Below are 17214 nucleotides of genomic sequence, written 5' to 3'. Positions count from 1 at the left end.
TGAGTGTTTGAGATGATGGAAATGCTAAACTACCCTCATCTGACCACTATACATTGTATGTATAGAAATATTGTGAACTCCATAAATATGTACAATTTTTATGTATCAATTAGAAAATAAAACTTAATAAACGTGATTTTTGGATCCTATTGTAGGCTAGGAAGGCTCATTGCTAGGGAGGCTTTATATCACCCCATGTAAGAAGAGTGTCCCTCTGGGCTGGCCAAGCTGGAGGACACCCTGTGTGACACTGTACACACAGCTGGCAGGTCACAAAGTTCTGACAGCAGTTTGCAATAAGGATCTGCTCCCCTAACTCTAAATCCGTGGGGCTGGGACTGAAACCACCCCCGAAGGATTGACAAGAATTGCATGCCAGGTTCTGGACAGAAACACAGTTATAATTAAGCATTCATCAGGTTGCGTTTTGATCCACTTCCTTGTTGCTAAAAGTCACTAGATATTGACCATGTGCATCCCCATTGTTCCTATAATCAGGATCTCTGGCATTAGAATCATAAGCTTTTTGTTTAAAGATACCTTACAATGTTTCTTATACCTGAATATCAGCAACCAGTTTGGAGACCCTCACAGAGGAATGGGACTTGCATGAGAATGCGGCTTCTTCACCATCCCATGACTTCACTCTGCACTCTTAGACCAATCAATGATCTCCAAACCTTGGCTCACTCCAAAACCCTTAGAGGGCCTAACTCCAAGTTCCTCCCATCTGCTTGTTTGGTGATGCTATAGTTAAACCTCCTTCTCTGCTGAAACTCATGGTCTTGGCGTATTGACTTGTTATGTGCATTGGGCAATGAACCTACTACGGTTATAGGGCCTGCTCTAAAGGTATCATGGTAGAATTTTCCCAAAGAAAACTGACCTTCTTTAGTCAGCTGAGGGTTATGTGAGTGGCCCTATTGGTTTTGTAAAGGCTGGTAGGCCTCTATCACCCTCTGAGTTGTAGGGTCTTTGGTAATTTGATCTATTCCTTGCCTGGCAAAGGAGGTTTGATTTACATAAGGAGCTCCAGGGTTCAAGGAGAGGAAAAAAATTGGTCTCTGCTAATCCCTTCTCCCTGGGATTTGGATGAATAGAGCACTTTAGGGTGTGTTAAAGGGTGCAGGAAAGGCCACAAATGCCTTGAAAATGAAACAAATTTAAGGCAAAGGGGTGCCGAGTCTGGTGACCTAGGACCACCATGGAAAGGAAGGATGTTTTGATGCAGCAGGTGACTGATGGCTGGAGTCTCTCTTGGACACAACGTACCCACATAATGATTGATTTATTCAATAAATATTTATGGGCTATACCATACATGGTCTGGGCTTTGGGTATACATCAATGGATAAAACCTGTATGGTCTCTATCTTTGGAGCATTGACAACATGGTTGTGTTCAGAGAACAGTTGCTGAGCATAAGGGCTGAGTCTGGGATGCCCGCTGTGAAAGGAGAATGAATCTTGGGATCCCTCAATCACTAAGCCAAAGGGAAAAGTCAAGTTGGGAACAGCATCAGGCAAACGTGTCTCCCATTTTATTCCTAAACGAGATAGCTACAAAGATTAAAAAAGGCTACATACCTCCCTCACAATTTGCCCACTAGGAAATTCCTCGTGAGCCTCCAAATCTTTACCCTAAAAACGTTCTGTTGAATTTTACCCTGAAAATGTAAATTGATAGCTTATCCTCACAGGTGTGGGACAAAGGACAGAACCCTAAGTCATCCCTCTGCTCACCTGAGACAAATGCATATCTGATTGCTTCCTCCGATGCAAAAACAGATTCACTGAGCCAGACTAAGTCATAAGTAACTATTCCTCTGCCCCCGCAACATGTAAATTGTGTATCCATTGAAAAGCAGATCAATGACTCAGAAGAATGCAACTGTTTGTCTCTTATCTACCCATGCTTTTAAAAAAATTTCATCCTGTATGCCCAATGCCACTCTTTCCTCTTTAAATATTGAAGTTCTCAAAATCACCTTTGGAGAAAAACAGAGACCTGCCTCCTGGGCATGTGTACTTAACCTGGGCTAAATAAACTTTCTAAACTGATTGAGACCCATCTCAGATACTTTTGATTTATACTGCCTAGGGCTCCCCTGCCACCCTAGAGGGGTTGAGATTCTCACATCAATGGTCACACATTTTGTACGCTGTGCCGTACTAGTCTTGAAGGAACTGGAAGGGGATAACCATAAGCAATCAAGGAGGATAAGGCATGAGATGTGGGTCGTTGTTCTGAGGGCAGTAAGATGAGCTGAGTGTGAACAGGTTGCTGGGCTGTGGGATGGAGACTGGCTTGAAGAGGTGGCAGGGTGGGTATGGGGAGCCCCTGGGAGACTATGCAGCGGCCCAGGCCGGTGGTCTTTATGTTGTGTGGTTATGAACTCCAACAATGGAAGGACCTTGATCTGGTGCTTCCAAAGTGTATATTTTACAACTGATTTCCAAAAAGTATACTAATCTATTATAAGCCTTATTTTATATATATGTAAAAAATATACAATAGAAATGTATATTTAGCCTAGGTAGAGTGTCTCATGCCTATAATTCCAATGCGTTGGGAGGCTCAAGTAGGAGGATGACTTGAGGCCAGGAGTTCAAGAACAGTCTGGGAAAGATAGTAACAGACCTCCTCTACAAGAAATGAAAAAAATAGCTGGGAGTAGTGGCACATGCCTGTAGTCCTAGCTACTTGGGAGGCTGAACTGGAAGAATTGCTCGAGCCCAGGAGTTTAAGGCTTAAAGCTGCAGTGTGCTATGATCACACCATTGCATTCAAGCCTGGGGAAAGAATAGTTATCTATATATCTATTACACATATAAAATATACATAAAGAATATAAAATCAACAATATTGATTTAAGATAAAATATTACTTAAAATATTTTTGTTTTATCTTATTTGTTAATGCCTCAAAAATGTAATTGAATATGCTTCACAATGTTTATTGTATCTTGGTATATGACTTTGTGACTAAACAATTCAAGCATCAATTTTTAAGTACAGTTTATTTCAAGATTTAGTTTTCTTAGCTGTCCATTGCTGGAAATTGCAAAGATATGCAGATACAAAGGCAAGAAACGGTTACACTTACTAAACCATGTTGAAAAGAAAGCCTTGTTTCTCATCTTTTTTTTTTTTTTTTGAGACAAGGTCTTGCTTTGTCACCCAGGCTGGAGTGCAGTGGTGCGATCTTCGTTCACTGCAACCTCCACCTCCTGGTTTCAAGCAATTCTCCTGCCTCAGCCTCCCGAGTAGCTGGGATTATAGGCATGCACCACCATGCCTGGCTAATTTTTGTATTTTTAGTGGAGATAGGGTTTCACCATGTTGGTCAGGCTGGTCTCAAACTCCTGACTTCAGTGATCCGCCCATTTCAGCCTCCCAAAGTGTTGGGACTGCAGGCATGAGCCACTGTGCCTGGCCTGTCTAGTACTTTTTTCTTCTCCTTTCTGTTGGTCAGTTGTTCTTTAATGGTCAGAAGATGCTGCACTTTTTGTAATTTTAACAAACTGGTTAAAAAATTAAACACTTAATTTGAACAATTTTAGACAGGGTAGAATAGTCTATTTTCAACTTTTTAAATTGCGTCTCCATGAGAAATTTTAAAAGTAAATGACTCATATCATTTTTGGCAACAGAATGTAACAATTTTCAGATACCCATTTCAAGATGCTCTCTCCTTAGCACAAGATTCCTTGAAAGGGATTCTTCACATTCATTCGTAAAACACTAAACTTTTTTTCGTTTTATATTTTGGAGACAGGGTCTCACTGTCTCCCACGCTGGAGTGCAGTGGTGCCATCATAGCTCACTGCAGCCTTGAACTCCTGGTCTCAAGCAAACCTCCTGCCTCAGTCCCCCAAGTAGCTGGGACTATAGGTGGGAGCTACCATGCCTGACTAATTTTTTAAAACTTTTTGTAAAGATTGGGTTCTGTTACATTGCCCAGGCTGGTCTCAAACTCCTAGCCTCAAGTGATCCTCCTTCCTCAGCCTCCCAAAATGCTGAGATTACCTGCCCTAAACCAGGTACCTGGTGTGAACCACCATACCTGGCCCTAAAATGTTAAACTTTAAAGGAGGTTGATTCAATATGTTTATGTTTTGAAACAATCTGTTGGGAAGCCTGTTATCAGTAGCCACAGGCTAGACCAGAACACCAGCAAATTGGGAGCACTTGGCTCTTTTTTTTTGTAAAGGAAATGAACAATTTTAAGTTACAGCATACCACGCATTTGGGCAGGTGATCATCTCTGGGGGGTAAAAAGAGTTCAAAATGTTTTTATAGTCACTTCCTATCTTGTTAGAAGGGTTAGGAAGATTTTAGTACCATCTGAAAAACAGCATTGTAAGCTGAGCACAGAAAACCAACAGCTTGGTGAGAATGTAAATTGTACCCATTGTGGAAAACAGTATGGAGGTTTCTCAAAAGATTAAAATGAGAACTATCACATGATCCAGCAATTCCTCTACTGGGCATACATATCCAACGGAAAATCCAAAATCTGTGTCTCATAGAGATGTCTTCACTCCCTTAATCATTGCAGCATTATTTATAAGCCAAGCATTATTCATATGGCTAAGATAGAAAAATAGTTCAAATGTCCCTTGATAGATGAGTAGATAAAGAAATTGTTATATATAAGTGCAACTGAGTATTCTTCAGCCTTAAAAAAGGAGGTCCTGACATTTTCAACAACACGGATGAACCCCTGGCCTATCATGAATACCAACCCAGAAATACTCTTTCTGCTGGGAAGGTGTCGGAAACCTGACAGCTGACTGGGAAATCAAAAGGTGATTGGAACTATGTGGTCATTCTTTAGGAGCAAGAGAGGGGACAGAGAAGGGCAGGTAGCACAGATACATCCTGTGTCCTGCCTTCCCTTGATAGGAGAATCGCTGTATGCTAGATATGGACACAGTGCCTGCTTGCCTCTTTTCTGTTGGTTGAAATTGAGTTTTTGTCAATTGGACACTACCCACCTCTCCAGCCTGAGATTTTATCAGGTCCAACACCCCTTTTGTCCTTCCAGTGGGGATTTACCCACAGTTCTCAAATGTTTTGAGTCTCATTTGTTTGCTTGCATCATTCTCTCTCCTACACTGCCGAGCAGCCTCTCCCTCAAAGAGGCAACTCCCGTCTGTATTTCTTGCCTGCACGTCCTGCTGGCCAGGTGCTTCTCTGGTCTCCGTGGCACCAAGAACAGGTCTTTATTACAACACTTATCAGCCTGTGTTGAAAAGTTGATTTTCCTGTCTGTCTGCTTGAAGAGACGCTGAGTTTCTTGAGGAAATGGAATCTGTCTTATTCTGGAAGTAGGTTCTGAATGAACATTAGAATGAATGAAGGAACTGTGCTGGGTGCCAGGCAGGCACCGAGGTATATAATTAGTGCTGAGCAGGGCAGTGTGGCTGTCAACGAGGAGTAGGGTGGCATATCTGTGGGGCATCCCCAGAGCTTACTGGCCAACCCCCTTTAAAGCAGGACTTGTCCTAGGACCTTTCTCTGGGAGAGGGACCATTCTCTCATCCCTCAAGCCCCTCTTTGTCTTCTGACAGCCAACATAGGTACTGTTTGCTCCCAGACATACAACCTCCTTTTAACCTTTCCCAAATGTCGGCACTTGACTCTCTATCATAGCTGCCTTAAGTGGTCTCCCTGCATTCAGTGCGACTCGATTGACAGAAGCTTTCCAAGCAATTGCATTTCTCTAAAATCTGAAGAACCCACTTTGGTAACAATTTTTATTCTAGCTGTGCATTTTCAAAGCTATTAACTGTACTTTGTCCTCGAAATAGGGCTGAGCCCTTGCTTGGGGGTCAGATGCTTCTTGGGGGTAAGTCCAGCTCTGGAATGGCAGTGGGTCTCTCCCACTGCTGTCTGAGCTTGGGTGCACGCTTCCACCTCCGAGCTGGCCTGCCCATGCCTTGGCCTCCCAGGGGTGGGTGGTGGCATTGTCTCACAGGGAAATGCTCTCTGTAGGAGGCAGGGCTCCTCGGGAGCTGGACTTCGGTCAAGCGCACAGTGTGCTCTGGTCCTGGGAGATACACACATTTCATAGAAAAGATCTAGTCTCCATCCCAGATGGCTCAAAAATCCGCTATGTGGATAGGTTGCCGATGTGTTGGGGGAGGATTGAGAAAAACCAAATCCGGGGAGGAGGATAGAGGGAATGAGACAGGTGGACCCATCTATAGAAGGCTGAATTATTGGTCCTGATTCTGTTTCTACACTCTTGGCCCTATGACTTTGATGCCTCCCCACTCCCACTAATTGTGCAGTGAATTTCCCCATTGACTTGGGGTAGCCTTGTGATTTCCTTCAGCTAGATCTGCAGCCTAAAGCAGAGATGCCCCCTTCCCATTGGCCAATCTATGGATTTGTGAGAAGAAAAATAATTGTTGCACTGGGTTTTGGGGTGGTTTGTTATACAGCTATAACTAACTTACACAATGCCTCAGTGCAAGATTTTAAAAGGGGTAAGTTGTGTCCTTTCTACTCTTTCAGGAACTTTCTCCAAATTTCCTTTTACCCATAGGTAAGGACATACTTTTTTTGTAACAACAAGAAAAACTGAATTAATTGCAGCACATTTGTGGAACACGGGCAGTGTGCCAAGTTCTGTTGTAGATAGTTGCATGTTTTAATTTAATCTTCACAACAAGCCCTATGAGCCAGGTATGATTATCATCTCCATCTTACAGATGAGAAGCAAGAGGCCCAGAGAGTCATTTGCCCCAATTCACAATTCACTAGGGCACGGTGCAGCAAGTATATGAACCCAGGCAGACTGGCTCCAGAGCCAATATTCTTGGCTGCAACTAACTGCATCCTTCCTTCCTCTTCTCACATTTTCTTATCAGAAATCCAGAAAGGTGAGCTCAATCCTAAGGGAGCATCTGAGACAAATTTGGGAGAGCTTGTCTTTTAGCCCTGAGCTTTAGGAGTAATTTAGGAGGTTTCCATTTGTTAAGCATTACTGAGCAAGCTGGAGAGTATGGGTTGCAAATGACACTGGCTGAGGCCAAGGCCAACATAGCATTCCACTGTACTGCAGTGCTGACCACAACCATTTTTGGGCTGGTAAGCTCTTTGGGCCACCCTCAAAGCACGGGACAGAACGTGGCTGTACCCTTCTCTGTCTGTGGCTATGTAGTGCAGGGGAACAGGCCTCTGAGTCCAAAGAGCTGCTTTCTAGCTCCAGGCCACAACAGCTATTTAGTCTTAGGGGAGCCAGATTTGTGTTAACAAGTGCTAGTACAGTGGTTGTAAACTGTGAAAATATATAGATGTTAACATAATTATGGTTGCTAAGATTCATAACTTGAAGACAGAGTTGCCACTCTAACCCCGGCTAGTCATTGTTTGGTTGATGTCTTGGGTAGCTAATGAAGTGCTAGAAGCTTGTTCTAAGCATCCTATAAAGCTTACTTCCATTCCTTCTACCTTCCTTCTTTTGTTTCTTCCTCCTTTCATCCTTTTCTTTCTTCCACCTCTCTTCCTCTCCACTTCTTTTCCTTTCCCATCCATCATTTATTCAACAGCATCTCTTAGTCTGGAGTTGCCAATTTCATAAGATAGGAATTGTAGAGTAGATGCAAAAACCAGTGCATTGCTGCTAAAACCATCTCAAGGTTGCTCCCTCTACCCCAACTCGCGTACTGGTATCTGGTGGCCATAGCTTGCATTTCTTTTCCTTTGTGGAGGCCAATTCAATAATGTGCCCAGTACCCAGTTTCCAAGTCAGAAACACAAGAAGTCCCTTTCCTCCCATCCCACCAAACTTGAGTAATAGGGGATGACGGTGGCAATATCCATCTCAAACTCAAATCCCAGCCTGGGAAAAGAAAGAATGCAGGAGAAGGACAGAAAGCATGTGACATGTGGAAGAAGAGGAAGAGTAAATTGCCCTGGACATGAAAGGAAGGAAATTGCATATATCGTAAGTGAATCTCATATAAATAAGGCAGACATGGCTGTTTTAATAGGCTCTGAAAAACTGAAAGGACCCACAGGGAGAAAGTACTGGTAACAAATGAGATGCAGATTTTGGAAGAGAAGCAGACAGTAGCTATTCCTAGTGGAAGTGGGAAGATGGGGTGGTTTTTAATTAGGCTTATCCTGTAGAAGCCTGGCATGGGCTGAGCACAGGGCATCAGAGGGGCCATTCAAGCTCAGGGCACCTGAGTGAGAGTAATAAGATTTCAAGTGTAAATGGACCAGAGTCAGACCCTACCAGGGTCCAGCTAAGCCCCTTAAGCCTCACGTGTAAGGACAGAAGCCAAGGTCAGATACTGATATTGTCTACCTACCTTTGGCTACCTACTTTTGGCTGCCTTTGGCTGAGGAGTTGCTAGAAGCAGAGAAGGGTGACAGGATTGCGGTGGAGATTTGAATTATAGGCTATGGGACATTATACAAATGCAAGTTGAGTGAATTAAGAGGTATGTGCCTGTTGGGTTTGGACAGATTCATAGGGATGGACTCTGCTGGCAAGGGATTTTGTGAGTGGGCATTTCAGAAGGCCTTGACTTTTGACCCTAGGTATGGCAAGCAATGGCCCTGCAGGTTTAAAGCCCTCTGCTTTTGAGCACATCTGGGCATCGTTGTTGTAGTTCATCACAAGGGGGATATGGGAAGTGAAAAGATAAGGCTTGGATGTGTGCGAGCTGATGTCTTCTGTTGTTCATTTTGGAGCCAGCAATTATAGGGAAGATGGTCAGGAGAATGGAGGGGAAACAGCCCTTGACACAGAACATTTCTGAAGCAAATATGGCATAAGTGGGGATGGAGCAACAGGAGGCAAGGAGGATGGTGAGAAGGCACCTGTTTCCTGGGACGGGCAGGCTCTGGCCACAGCAGCAGGAGAGAAGCATGATAGTGCCATGGTTGAGAGCATGGACTAAGAGGCAGTTAGCCTGGGTGAGAATCCTGGCTCTGCTACTGTGGCTGTGTGACCATGGGCAAGTCACCAAAATGTTCCCTGCCTTGGTTTCTCAACTTGTAAAATGACGATTGGCATGAGAATTAAATGAGTCAATATTTACAAAATGCTTAGGAAACTGTCTGGTACATAACTGAACCTTGCATAGGGTCTGTTAAGTAAGACATAATCATATAATTTAAAAAGAAAGCACAAAGAGCTCATCCCTTGTAAGATGGTACAGGGGAAATGGAAAGACAAGCAGAGTCCTAGATGCCATGTGCAGAAAAGGCTGAACGGGGGAGTTGCTGATTCACTGAATGTGACTTACAGGGACGAGTGGTGAATATTCATAGCCTGGGAGCCCCTGGTGCTGGGATCACTGGGAGGATGGGAAAATGTTGTGGAAGCTGGCAGGAGCATCCTCTTCTGGGGGAGAGTGATGTAGGTGTGCGGGACCTGAGGAATTGGATGAGGCAGAGGGATACCCCAAAAAAGCTGTTACACAAGCTGCTGCGTCCCAGGCAGGACAGTGGAAAACTACCAGATGTCACAATAAAGTCCCTGATGCAGTGAGTAAGCTGCAATATTTTGAAGTTGTTTCTGTCATTTATGCCAAATTTTGAGCCAAAGGAGAGAATAGAAGTGCTGAGGTCGGGAAGGCAAGAGGTGTGGTGGTCCCTCAGTGATCTTGTAGGTTCACAGATAAACATTGACCTAAAATCAACAACCAACCAGCCAGCCAGCCAATCAACCAACCAACCAGGTATTTATTTTAACAGCAACCAACCAACCAGCCAGCCAATCAACCAACCAGGTATCTATTTTAACAGCAACCAACCAACCAACAAACCCACCCACCAGGTGTTTTAAGAGCAGGCCACTGGAGATGCAAGGTTGGGTTAAATTAGACATGAAGGTTTTCTCAGTGGTCACAGCTGTTTTCTCTGGAAATGAAAATCCAAACCTCGGAGCTTCTGCTTCCCTGAGCACACACTAGTCCCCTGGAAAAAAATCTCTCCTTCTCTCTCTCTCTGGCTCTTCCACCTCTGCCTCCCCGTGCTTGTGAGGGCTCTGCAGCACCAGCAAAGAACACAAGCACCCTGAAGCCATGAAGGAGTGGTGGAGGAGAGCCACCCCTCCCTCCTAATGACTTTCTCTGCTTAGAAGCAGTCGTAAGGCAGCAGGGAATCGGCTTTTGAAAGCAAAGGCTCCCAACAGTGGATTTTGTTTTCTGTAAGTAAATTAATTGGACAGCCCTGTGTAAAGGGTGAGAAGAAGAGAAAGAAAATGAGCAGGAGAGAATTAGAGAGCCAGGTAGTGGAGGGGAGGTGGGGCAGGGCTGGTTGAAAGTAGGGTGAGCCATTCCAAGAATTATAATACGTTGATAGAAATAATCAAGTTAGCAATCATCCAAAGACTTTATCTATATTATCTGCTCATCGCCTTCTGGGCATCAGCCAGCTGTTACGAAGCTGTTGGAACCTCCTGCTCAGCCAGGGAACATGAGAATGAAGATGGAGAGTTTCCCCTTGGGGAACTCATCCCCACTGGGCCCTGTTAGGCTGTGAACTCATATCCTGATGACACCACCTGGCATTTCTCCTTTTCTGCCCCCAGGAGTGCTGACACAGTAATTCACACACAATCACGACCCTTTCTGACTTAGCCTCAAGAAGTAGGGGTGGGAGGCTCTTAGATATCCTCTGGATAAAAGGCAAGCCACCCCTTTTCTTTCTGATGGGCTCGAGGAATATGGAAGTCTTCTGTTTTGTGAGCCAGGACAAAGATGAGGTGATTTTTTTGCTGTCTGGAAAGTGGGTTTAGAATCATGGCCAGTGTCATTTATGGAATTTGTTTTGGCCGTATGTTCCTATCTATTCTGATTGGGAATGGCTTGGGGAATCTCTTTAAGCTTCAGGGAAGGTAGCTCAGCTTTCCCTGAATCCCAATGCATCTTCATGGTGAGGTATCACACCAGAAACACACCCAGGTTGGTGGGCACATCCGTGGACCTTTTGATATGGACAGCAAGATTGAAGATGGTTTTAGGATGTTTACAGGGGTCCAATAGACTTTGACTCTGACATTGAAGACAGGAGTTTCTTCCAGCTTCCTTCCAAGGGAATAGTTCTGGTCTAGAGATAGGAAACCTGTGAGGCCCTTTTGAGTCCATAATCCACCAACTTGCTGGCCTTGAGGAAGCCACCCTGTGTTTATGGGTCTTAAGTTTCTTTCTCGTGAAAATGGGGGTTTGGTGAGGATTCAAGGTCCTGGGGCTGGGCTTTGGATCTGTGAACCCCCTGAAACCAGATGTAACATTCTCTGTGTGCAATTGTATGTTCGTATATTTTCCTGGGGTAAAGGTCTACAACTTTCATTAAGACCTCAAGAGGAGGTCCTGGGAATAGGAATTTCCTTTCCCCTTGACATCTAAAAATCCTCTTAGAGTCTACAGCTCAGGCACAGAACCATCCAAGACAATATTTAGTCTCCTCTGCTGGGCTTTTAACTTACCTCTTCTAGTCCTATTATTACTTTGATACTTGTTGTTTTGTTTTCTTTTCCTTGTTATCTGGACCAATGCTTGTCTAGTCTTTCAATGACCAAAGAGTCCAATCTCTGTGTTCAGAGAGGATCTGACATGGATTTTCGTAACATTTGAGATGTGAAAATAGCTTGGGAAACACAGTTTAAGTGTCCAAATCTGTATTTCCAGTAAATTCTTGTGCTTATGGAAGTAGACTCTTAGAAATTGATTGTTGGGTTCCCCCGGCTCTTGCTTTCTCTTTAATTCATATATAAATATTTTTCTCTTTCTGAAGGAACTTCCAGTCTCTTTAGACCCATGGAAGAAGTTTGGGTAGCTTCATTCAGAGGGGAAGCATTTTCTGAAACCTCCACATCCTAGTTACCCAAGCTGCACCATACGCCTCTCCTTTCTCCAAGCATTATTAATAACAATTCCTTTGATTAAAATTTTTTTAAAAGTATTCATGGCTCTTACTTGATTTCCTGACCACCGTGTCAGGTAGTTATTGGATGAGGTGATGCCTATGAAAGAGCTTTGTCATCGGACAGGTGTAAGGCAGGCAGGTGAGAGAGGATTGTTTTACAACTGATGTCAGTAAAGCAGGGTAACTGCCTATACAGTAACCTGCAGTTACCTACTGGTTGGTTTAACACAGCAGCTAACCCCAGGGCTTTGGAAACAGACAGGTCAGAGGCTAAATACTAGTCCTTTGCATAGCTGTCTTGTGTTGGGCACAGTGTTCAAACTCTCTGAGCCTCTTTTTCCTCATACATAAATGAAATGGTGACACTGATGCTTATATCCCAGGGACGACATGAAGATGAAAGGGCATTTTGACCCTAGAACCCAGAGTACAGTGCCTGGCACATGGTGGTGGCCCGCAGCACTGTAGCCATTCTTATTTTGGCAAGGTTGCCACACCCACCTCCATCATGGAATTTTTGCATCGGCCTCTTGACTGTAAGTTATTGGAATATCCTGGAAAAGCAACAACAATAAAGAGAATCAGATATAAAAGGAAAAGTAGAGTTCTTCTATCCTACTCCCAAATCAACTTACAGATGAAAGTTTTGTAGCCCAGAGAAAGAAAGTCATTTTTCTCAAACACACAGCTATTTGGCAGCAACAGGGTGATCAATTGCCCTGGCACTGAAGGGTTCCACAGGGTGCAAGACTTTAAAAGCTAAAACCTGGACAATCCTGGGCAAACCAACATAGGCTACTCAACATAGGCAGTGACAAGGTAAGATTTTGTTCCCCAGATTTCCAGCCAGACCAGTAGTAGCCTTTTTAGCCTATGAAACAAATGTTTTATATACAAAGTCCATCTTCTCTCAGTGTTTACCATTTTCCACAGAAACTCTCCCACTGATATGTCTGGCCCCCACACTGTTCCAGAGCCCAGAGAAGATGAAAGCATTGTCCCCTACTCTCCATAGGGCTCACCTCCACCCACCCCCTGACGCTTATTAGGCTCGAAGTCCTAGGTGAGTCTTGGGGCTATTTATGGCTGCTGCATGGACCAGGGCTGGAGTACAGGGGCTAGGTGAACTTGCATCTGTCTGCCATTAGCCGCATTGCTTCTGGGTGTGATGCTTAGGCCACATGGAGAAGAGGAAGAATAAGACATATTTGTGGGAGCCTGGGTTGATCATAGAGAGAATGGGACAAGTGACATCAGATCAAAAGCAAAGTTGGGAGATGGGTGAGAAAAAGAGTAAATGATTGAAATTGGTGGCATGAAGTTCTGTAAGTGACATGCCACAACTTCTGTTGGGATACATGTAAGCAACAAAGAACTCATCTCCAGAATATATAAAGAACTATAAGTCAGTGAGAAAAAGACAAACAATACATTAGAAAAATACACACCTTAGAAAAATAGACAGAAGGCTTACAAAAGATATCCAAGTGGTCAGTAACACATGGAAAGGTACAAAACTTTAGTTGACAGTGAACTGCAAATTAAAACCACACACACTTACCAAAGCTATAAAATTGAAACATCAAGTGTTGGTAAGAACGTAGAGCAACTGGGCCTCTCATACTCTGCTGGGAAGAGAATGAACTGGTACAACCACTTTGGAAAACTGCTTGACAGGAGCTACTAAAGCTGACTGCACACACGTATCCCATGAACTAGCAATGCTTCTCTACATGTGCACCCAAACAGAAGTGAATGCTTACATGCACCAAGCCAGAGATAATGTTCACAGTCTTATTATTCACAAGTGCTAGAAAGAACACAAAGATCTGTCAATAGTATGATGAATAAATAATTGTGATATAATTACATGGAATATGATATAACAATGAAAATGAATGATATCACCATATCTACAAATGTGAATTAGACACAGAAAGGTACATATTATATATATGATTGCATTTATATTAAATTCAAAAATAGGTTCAACTGATCACTGGTTTTAGAAACGAGGATGGTAATACCTTTCAGGGAGTGAGTGACCAAGTGAGAGCAGGAGCAGAGCTTCTTGAAATGTCCTTTGCCTGCATCTGGGTGGTGGTGCAAGTTTGCTTTATGAAAACTGATTGAGATGAGCCCTTCTGATTTGAATACTTTTCTGTACGCACATAGTTCTTCAATGAACACATTTATTTTAACAATGAATGCATTGTTGCATCGAATGTGTTTCCTTCACGTTCTTAGTCACTGTGCAGCTCTGGGCAAAAAGTCTGGGCCTTAGTTTCTCCAGCACACTATCCTACTATTCAGAGTTGTTGTGCAAAAGAGAGGTATCCATTCATCCCTTCCCCTTGGGTTCTACCATCAGGTGGGTACCCTGTGCCAGCCACATTCCCTCTCTAGGATGAAGACTCGCATGGGCAATGGCGTTTTTTTCTCCTTCCAGACATAGAACCCGTTTTTGGTTTGTTTTGAGATGGAGTCTTGCTCTGTCACCCAGGCTGGAGTATAATGGCGCAATCTTGACTCATTGTAACCTCTGCCTCCTGGGTTCAAGTGATTCTCCCACCTCAGCCTCCCAAGTAGCTGGGACTATAGGTGCACACCAATACACCGGCTAATTTTTGTATTTTTAGTAGAGATGGGGTTTCACCATGCTGGCAAGGCTGGTCTCAAACTCCTGGCCTCCAGTGATCCACCTGCCTTGGCCTCCCTAATTGCTGGGATTATAGGCATGAACCACTGCACCCAGCCAGATATAACACCCTCTTATTCCTCTCTAGAGAAATAACATCTTTTGGCTGGGTGCGGTGGCTTACTCCTGTAATCCCAGCACTTTGGGAGGCCGAGGCAGGCGGATCACCTGAGGTCAGGAGTTTGAGACCAGCCTGGCCAACATGTGAAGCCCCGTCTCTACTGAAAATACAAAAATTAGCCGGGCATGGTGGCAGGTGCCTGTAATCCCAGCTGCTCAGGAGGCTGAGGCAGAAGAATCGCTTGAACCTAGGGGGCAGAGGTTGCAGTGAGCCAAGATCGTGCCACCGCACTCCAGCCTGGGAGATAAGAGTGAGACTTCATCTCAAAAAAAAAAAAAAAAAAAAAAGAAATGACATCTTTTCTGTTTATTCTGGGCCCCACACAGCACCAAGCCACCTGTTCTAGAACTTTAACAAATTGACTCCTGCCAATCTCCTCTTTTTCTGCAGCCTTTCACTTCATTTTCAGGCCACTTAGTCCATTTTCCCCCTCTTTTGTCCTTGGTTCTCAAGACAGCCCATTTGGGCAGAGCCCTATTTGGTGACAAGTTGTCAGAGCAGCTCAGGCCTTAGTTCTGTTGTGTGATTTAAGCAAAGAAAAAAAAAAGAAAAAATTTGACTGGGGAAATTAGATGGAGGTGATTGCAGCTAAAGTGCCTTTTATTGAAGCTTTTGGAAAACGTAAATGTCATCAGTCTTGTCAAAGCCAGACATAGGAGAAAATAACAGGACTCAAGGCAGGCCAGCGTACATGCTGGGGCTCACAAACTTAGAATTAGCCTTCCTATTTGTTATTACTTTTTCCTTGTAGGTAATGGGAGGGAAGGGGGAGGAGAGGAGAAGATGAATAGAAGGGGAGAGCAGGGTGCAGTGGGAACCTGGGTGCAAAATGTCGAACCTGAACAGTGGTGGTGATTTTTTTATTCCTCTAGAGCATGGACAACATCCCTGTGATTTCTGAGCAACTGAGATGAGAGCAGCCAAGAGTTGAAAGCATCAGCCTTGGCCTGGAATTGGAGTTGTGGACAGTGGACTATAGGCTGGGATGGGAAGGGGGATGTGGTGCTGGGGCCCCTGTGTTGTCATCAGAGCAGCTGCAGATTGACCAAGTGTCCCAGCGACGCTGGAGATGACCATCCAGGAAGGATCTGCCCATCATTCAAAGACCACTGCAAACCTATGACACCTGAGACCTGGGTGGACTATAAAGACCAGAGTGTGGCATGTTGCCAAGAATCTAGAACTAGGACTTTGAGGAAGGGCGGGTGTTAGCTGTGGATCTGTAACAGGAAAGAAATCTATACATGGAAATTGGTTGAAAGTTGAGTCTGAAACCAACAGATTAGTGAATGAGAAGAAAGGACAGATGACATGTGAGTTAATCAGGAATCTAAGCAAAGATTGAGGTTGGGGCATATCAGATGTGACTCAGAGAGCAGACCCTTGGTGCAAAGGTCCCGACTGGTGATGGTCAGCTCTGGCAAGGGCAGGCAGGAGGCAGCAGGTGCCATACGTTGGGAGGTGGAAGTTTGGGGAAGGGAAATGTAGCCCCTTGGTTCTGGGCCAAGACAGAGTAAGGGAAATCAGATAGAACCCAGTCCAGGTTATAGGGAACAAAGTATGACTTTAAAGAGCAAAATCTGGAGTCCAGTCTTGGAGGAGTAGAATGTTCGAGGTTAGAGTGGAGGTCTAGTGGTAATATTGCCTTAAAGAAGATCTCTAAGACTATAATCAAAGTGTCCTCACCTCTCTGAGGATAATATTAACTCTCTGTTCCATAGAGGGTGAGACTCTGTTTGGGAGTTGAGTAACCCTAGCTCCTAAGCTTGGTAGCATGTGGGGAGCCAAACAGTTCATTATGTAAGAGCTGCGTCTGGTCAGTGCACTCTATCCAGAACATGCTGTGTTAAATCTGAGCAAGCCAGACAACAGAGAGCTTTGAATTCAGAAAAAGGAGGGATTATTTACGGCTGATGTCATTTGTGAAGGTTTTCTGGAAGAGCTTGAACTCAGAGCCCAAGGTTTCCATCTCTTCACTAGTTCCTAAGAATTAACACCAGCCAGATGAGAATACCTGGAAGCACCTGCAACACTTCCCATCAGCACTAAATTATTCTAAGTAAATTCCCCTTTCAGCCCGGCACTGTGGCTCACACCTGTAACCCCAACACTTTGGGAGACTGAGGTAGGAGGCTTGAGTGAGGCCAGGAGCTTAAGACCAGCCTGGGCAACATAGACCCGTCTCTACACAATTCTTTAAAGAAATTAACAAATATTCCTCTTTCAAGGATTTGCTTCCCTTACTTGTGAAATGAGAGTTTGAACTAAAGAATGTGTAGGATCACTTCCTCTACCTACCTCTCATCATCACTGCTTGGCGTTAGTTGGCCCGAGCATGTCACATACCACCTTTTGTTATTCTTTGCTTAATTTCTGCTTCCCCAGACCTCTGAAGGCGGGAAATCTGTCGTTTTCATAGCATATGCATAGCAGAGAAACTGTTACAAAGGAGGCACTCAGTAACTGTTTTTTGAATGAATGAATGAAGTGCAGCCAAT

Source organism: Rhinopithecus roxellana, chromosome 9, assembly GCF_007565055.1.
Source record: "Rhinopithecus roxellana isolate Shanxi Qingling chromosome 9, ASM756505v1, whole genome shotgun sequence".
Taxonomy (NCBI): domain Eukaryota; kingdom Metazoa; phylum Chordata; class Mammalia; order Primates; family Cercopithecidae; genus Rhinopithecus; species Rhinopithecus roxellana.
Note: the sequence above shows the minus strand (reverse complement) of the source record.